The sequence below is a fragment of the Alosa sapidissima genome, chromosome 24 (genome assembly GCF_018492685.1).
Source record: "Alosa sapidissima isolate fAloSap1 chromosome 24, fAloSap1.pri, whole genome shotgun sequence".
Classification (NCBI taxonomy): domain Eukaryota; kingdom Metazoa; phylum Chordata; class Actinopteri; order Clupeiformes; family Clupeidae; genus Alosa; species Alosa sapidissima.
Window position 1 is genome coordinate 6,682,345 of NC_055980.1, and position 6,328 is coordinate 6,688,672.

A 6,328-nucleotide genomic window follows, 5' to 3' on the forward strand; every position below is an offset into this window, starting at 1 on the left:
AAAGATTAACCTCCAGTTGAAGCCACGCCCGACATTCAGAAACATTTCAGCATTTCACAGATGCTTCCAAGCATTCACTCCCAACCTCTTACACTGCTGTAAAAGCATACAGTTTGTGTATACAGCCCAGATTCAGATGATCTTAGTATCTTATATATCTTATATAGTTATATATTAACTATCCAGAAAAGACGCCATGTGGACAGGAACATCCATGTGGAACCTGGGCTACAACTGTGTTGGAGGATGTCACGTGTGCTTGTTGCATAGAGTGTCTCAATGTCAGTTGCACAGTGGCTTTAACCATGTGTGCTGAAACAGAAGGAAATAGCTCGTATGGAGAAACCTGACTGGGGAGTAGTGTTGGACTATTCCAGAATACCCAAACTCCTGGATGACCACTGCAGTCACCATTTTACATATCTCTCTTTCTCTCCCCAATAATTGTGATGATGATGGTGATGATGATGATGGTGATGATGATGATGATGGTGATGATGATGACAATTTATGATGGATGTTGATGATGATGATGATGACAATTTATGATGTATGTTGATGACAATTTATGATGATGTTGATGATGATGTTGATGATGATGATGGTGATGATGACAATTTATGATGGATGTTGATGATGATGATGATGATGATGATGATGGTGACAATTTATGATGGATGTTGATGATGATGTTGATGATGAAGATGGTGGTCACAATTTATGATGGATGATGATGTTTGCCATCATCATCCATTATGATTAGTCATTATCATCATTGTCGTTGTCACTGTCATCATCAACATCAATGCCTTGATGGTTAAAGCAGTGAGTCAAGTTCAATGTTCAGTCCTTAGAGAATCACATCTGCATCAGAGGCTGTGACTGACCAGACAAAGGCGGAGGTGGCTGGGGGCTGACTTCAGACTGTTTGAAGTGTTTTAGGCCAGCCGTACTTTATTCTCGAATTTTCATCATTCACACAGCCCCTTGTTTTTACGGCAGGTATGTGTTATAACAAAGATACCTAGTTTCTCTCTTTGTCTAAATTGTTTTATCCTGTGTGTGTGTGTGTGTGTGTGTTGTGTGTGTGTGTGTGTGTGTGTGTGTGTGTGTGTATGTGTTGTGAGAGAGGGTAGCAGCAAAGACAAATATGGGAAAAAAAACATGAAGAGATGGGGAGATGATGGATTCTGACAGAACTGGCGCACTAGGACAAGAGCACATTTCCCAGGCTGTGTAGACCCATGCCTCCTGGGCTACTGAGTGGCATCAGGGTTGGCACTGACACACTCACACACACACACACACACTCTCACACCCACACACACACTCACACACACACACACACACACACACACACACACACACACACACTCACACACACTCACACTCACACACACTCACACACACACACACACACACACACACACACACACACACACCCCTGCAGCAACATTAGTGCTGGCACTGACAGAAGCAGAGAGCGAGACAGCGGCCTGTATGTGCCGATTCAGCAGAGTCCATTTCTCACGCCAGTCATACACACACACTCTCTCTGTCTCTCTCTCAAACACACACACACACACACACATACACACACACACACACAAACACTCTCTCTCTCTCTCCCTCTCTCTCTCTCTCACACACACACACGTACAAAGGCACACACACACACACAGGCACGAAAGCATGCACACAAACACACACACTCATTCCATCCACAATAAGGGATAGCCCTTGAGGGAACGGGCAGTGGATGAGAATCCAAATCTCCTTCATTTGGCCGCTCTCCACTCAAACAAAGACCACAGAGTTCATCAGCCACAAAGCACAAGCCCCAAGCCTTCTTATCTAGACTCGGTGCCAGCAAATGTACTGTAGCATTACTTACTGTTTGGTTTTTAAGAACCTTAAGTGGACAAATATGGCTGGGGATTCTAAATAGTACCATGCATTATACACTGAGTAGAAGTATGTACCAGCAAATATATTCTTGCCATCCAAATAACTATCTAGGCAGTATAATGATTAGGCTATACTCATTACAACTACAAAATAAAAGGTTACACTTTACTTGACAGTGTCGACATAAGAGTGAGATGACACTGTCATGAACGTGTCATAAACAAGTCATAAACGTTTATGACAACGCTTCTGTTAGGGCAGCCATGGAGGGTTACCGGAGGGTTGCTGGTTCGAACCCCGACCAGTAGGCATGGCTGAAGTGCCCTTGAGCAAGGCACCTAACCTCTCACTGCTCCCCGAGCACCGCTGTTGTTGCAGGCAGCTCACTGCACCGGGATTAGTGTGTGCTTCACCTCACTGTGTGTTCACTGTGTGCTGAGTGTGTTTAACTAATTCACGGATTGGGATAAATGCAGAGACCAAATTTCCCTCACGGGATCAAAAGAGTATATATACTTATACTTATACTTATTAAGTGACAATCGTTTTTTGTCATAACAAGTTAGGGTTAGGTTTAAAGTTATGGTTAGGGTTGGGGTTAGAGATTGGGATTAGGGTTAGGGTTAGGTTTCATGTGTTCATGACACTTTTATGTCGATACTGTCAAGTAAAGTGTTACTAAATAAAAAAAAATCACATTTTTTTTATTGTTTATTATTCTGCTACAATGTTCTGCTGTCAAAGATGTCTCCTATTCCAGAGCTTGAGTTCTTTTTCAATGTGCCACAGCAGCCCACATCATCCCTCTCGACGCGATCCCGCGGTGAAACGATCCATGAAGCGAATTTAACAAGCGGTCCGGCAACATCTCAAATGATCCGCATTTCACACTGCAGTGGAGCGGGATGTCAGGGCGGACTTTGTTTACTTTTGTTGTAGCTAACACCACACTTACATCGTCTACGTAATCCCAGTAGGATGAAGCTGTGCATGAAGAGTATGAGTACGTGTAATAATAAGTGTCATGGTCCTAGTCCCAGACTCAAAGGTGAGGTCATGTCCAGTTTCAGAGCCGCTTAGCATGAAACGACTTCTGGAAAGCTCTAGCTGGACAAACTAACACTGAGTCACACAGTAGTAATTCAACACAGGTGTTTTGGCTCTGTGAGAAAGAGACTGCACTAAAGCTTTCTACGGAGTAGGCCTATCATATATTTCAAGAGGACAATGTAACACCTGCATCTTCATCTACAAAGGCTCCTGTTCCATCTGCTGAAAACATATGTACAGTAATGTCAGCATATAAACATAAACTGACATCTGATTCATATAGGAATCTATGAGTTCACTGTAATACATTTGATTTCTAGATACTCAGTCACATGAAGTTAAAACTGAACTGAGACATCCTGTAGTGAATTATGAGAATTATGAGACATTTATAGAAATGCATACAATGTCAAGAGCACTATTACACTATTACTGCTACTCAGCTACTACTACTACTACTACTACTACTACTACTACTACAATCATGCCTACAACTACTACTACTACTAATAACACTAATGATTAAAAATAATCCCACAAATTGTGGGTGTGTGTTGAGTAAAGTGTAACTCATGTAGTCTTAGTCATATGAGTACACTTACACACACTGCAACATCATCCAACACCTCCTCTCCTCTTCACCAATACTGCATCAGCAAGACTGCCTCTAGCAGAGGAGGCGCTCACATTGAAGTGAGCTGGAACCCACGCTGGACGCAACAGGAAAACTGTTGCCAATATGCAAAGGAAGTGACACTGAGTGTAGCAGGAACTGTCAAAATGAGCAGAGGCCGGCACGGAACTTACAGTAATAGGACTTGTTATATAAAGTGCTATATCCACCTTATTCATGAAACCTACTTCCGTTCCAGTTTTCATCTTCCATCAGTTCTGTTTACATATAACTTGCCATCTCAGTAGGCTGACTTGAATATTGTTCAACTTTTTTTCTTTTGAGAAGTTGACAATTCTGCAATTAATAGGGATATTTTAAATAATATATGCATCAGGCACTGTCTTTTAGTCAGACTACCATCATATGAAACCAATCAATACAACACAACTTTGGCTGGAAATAGCAAACCGGATATCGGAATACTGAAAAACACACACGCACACAAGAGAATTTCCTCTGTAATCCAAATGAGCTGAAACTGAAGCGTAAAATCGCTTTACATTAAGTTACAAGTCAAGTTTCAATGCTTTCAGCATTTTCTCATAGAGCATCAGACATTTTCTTTTAGTCAGACGACCATCATATGAAACCACTTAAAAATCACAGCTTTGGCCGGACATAGAAAAACAAATTTTGGAATACTGACGTGTCATGGCGACGCCAATTGTTTGGATCAGGAATAAGGTGGATAACTGTAATGTGTTGTTGTTAAAAATGTGATTAAAAGTGGCACTGAACTTAACAAGAACAGCAATCAGAATGAGCTGAAACTCACACGAGACTGAATAGGAACTGGTCAGAGGAAGCGGAGGAGGCACTCACAGTAAAGTGAAGTGGAACTTCCATCAGACTGTAGGTCAGCTCGGGACACAACAGACCAGAGCTCTTTTCTGAGAGGATGACATCACGGAGGATGATTGGGATAATAAACCAACGCCTCTCTGATTAAGTTACAAAGAGAGTGGGAGTTGGGTATGCAGAGGAGTCTGAATTAGGACATAAGAGAGTGACACCACTAACACACAAACACACACGCATACACAAAAAGGATACCCTCCGATTTAATCTGATGCTTTTTCATCACACTCCAAAAACAAAGACATCTGACGCTGTGTGACTTTGACAAAAGCAGTGCAGTAAAGGGGGGAGTCAGGGGAGGCCATGCACACACACACACACACACACACACACACACACACACACACACAGTGAGAGGAGCCCAGGCGTAATGGGCCGGGTTTGTCAGTGGTGCGAGAGTAACAAAGAGGGAGCTGGAGGGGGGAAAGAGCTGAGCTGCCTGAAGGGAGACGCCGCTCCTCACTGGTGTGTGTGTGTGTGCTTTTGTGCATGATGTAAGAGGAACAATACCAACATTTACAGTGAGTTCCCAGTGGCCTCATAGATCTGTTTTACGTTATGAGACAGGAGGGTTGGTAGTTCTATTTCACAGCTGGTATGGAACATTTCTAGTACTGTTCACACATATGGCAACCTGCTTATCACCTCAAAAGTTGAAATTATTTTAACTTTGTCACATATGCTTATTTTGCCTGCAATCGCTGAATTACATTAACAGTACACAGTCTCGTTTCTTAATCACCATTATGTGAATGGGACTTATGACTGAATATGTGTGTGTGAGAGAGAAAAGTAGGACTGCAAAAGGCTATACCAGTGAGTTGGATTCAACAATCTGTTGTATCATAGAGGATCAGCAATGATGAGGATTTGGATCTCTTTCAGTAGAGTAGTTTCTGTGGTAATTTTCTAATATCATTTTCTGCATGTGAGAGAGAAAAGAGAGAAAGAGAAAGAAAGCTTCATTGTGATCAAGACAATGGACTCATCTAGATTGATTTGCAATTATGACGCAGCTCCTGGATGTGATGAGAGGCCCTGACCGAGTTCACATGACGTCCAAAGCACATTTTCCTCTTAGGAGGCCAACACTGACAAACCTTCAGTCCAATGTCTCCTTGGGAACACACAAATTGATAGCCTGATTTACAGACAACACAGAGAGCTCAATGCAAGTGTGCTGCAGTGGCACGGTCATTGCCACCATGTCGAGGAAATCAATTTGTTCTCAGTATTACATTAGGACAACACATGCACCCCAGCTCCCAGGGAGGTAATATGTTTGTAATGTATCACAGTGCTTGTAGACACCTTATGTTTGTGTCCCTAAGATGATGAGGCTTTTGCGCAATGAAATGACAGAGGGTCTCACAGGGAAAGGAACGGTTGGAACCCTCCGTCATTTCATTACTCAAAAGCCTTAACCCCTGCGAGGTCACATGGAGAAATCAGATTGAGATTGGACCTCGCATCACCCCTCTGGCATGAAAAGGCATCGGCGAGGTGAGTATTTACTGCGGTAACGATGTCAGCAAATTACATGCCAAGTTGCTTTGCTGGACCATTGAAATAAAAGCCCTCCACCCATAATGCTGAGGTTCAGGTCTGGTATTGAGAGTAGACCTGCTGAGAAGGATCACCAAGTTACCTACTTTGCTGGACCATTAAAATATATTAAGAGTGCCTGGACCTGGACTTGTTTTTGCCTAAATCCTTTTTTGTCATTAATGTTTTTTTGTTTAGTTAAGGCAGGCTATTAACTACAGCATGTCAGGGCAGCATAGAGCAACAATATTGACTGTAGGAATTGTCACAAACATGGCCCCCCAAATCCTT

The 6,328-nt window shown here is 42.5% G+C and overlaps 1 protein-coding gene across 1 annotated transcript in view; it reads right to left on the reverse strand.

The window, feature by feature from the left end:
- Nucleotides 1-5,389, reverse strand: part of fam13c (family with sequence similarity 13 member C) — a 26,993-nt gene extending 21,604 nt beyond the window's left edge. Inside the window, exon 1 of the mRNA XM_042083492.1 lies at nt 5,307-5,389. The gene's annotated coding sequence lies outside the window, so the exon portion shown is untranslated. The remainder of the gene's footprint in view (nt 1-5,306) is intronic.
- Nucleotides 5,390-6,328: the final 939 nt, after the last annotated feature.